Source organism: Charadrius vociferus, unplaced genomic scaffold, assembly GCF_000708025.1.
Source record: "Charadrius vociferus isolate BGI_N301 unplaced genomic scaffold, ASM70802v2 scaffold1039, whole genome shotgun sequence".
NCBI lineage: Eukaryota > Metazoa > Chordata > Aves > Charadriiformes > Charadriidae > Charadrius > Charadrius vociferus.
The window spans coordinates 961,304-961,756 of NW_009650167.1; positions in this window are offsets into that span (position 1 = coordinate 961,304).

A 453-nucleotide genomic window follows, 5' to 3' on the forward strand; every position below is an offset into this window, starting at 1 on the left:
GGGGGCCAGGTTGGGGTGGGGGGGGGGGGGGTGTCACCCACCTCATCGGGGTTAGGGGTCAGCGTCAAGTCCTCCAGGGGCCCCAGGTTGGCCACGACGGGAGCCACCATCTGTCCCTGCTGGAAGGTGCGTCAGCAAGGGACAGGGGTGACAATCCTCCCCTCCAAGTGCCACCTGCTCGCCTTGACCCCCCCTGTGCCTGTCCCCGGACACCCTGTGCCCTACCCTGACACCCATTACATGTCACCCAATGGCCCCCCTTGCCTGTGGCCAGTGCCCCGTGTCCCTGTCACCCGTATGCCTGCTGCCTTGTCACTGCCACCTGCCCGTGTGTCCTTGTCACCCCCTGTCCTTGTCACCCTGTGTCCTTGTGTCCTTGTCACCCTGTATTCTTGTTCACCCCATGTCCTTGTCCCCCCATGTCCTCGGTGTCCCCAGCCACTCCGTGCCCTC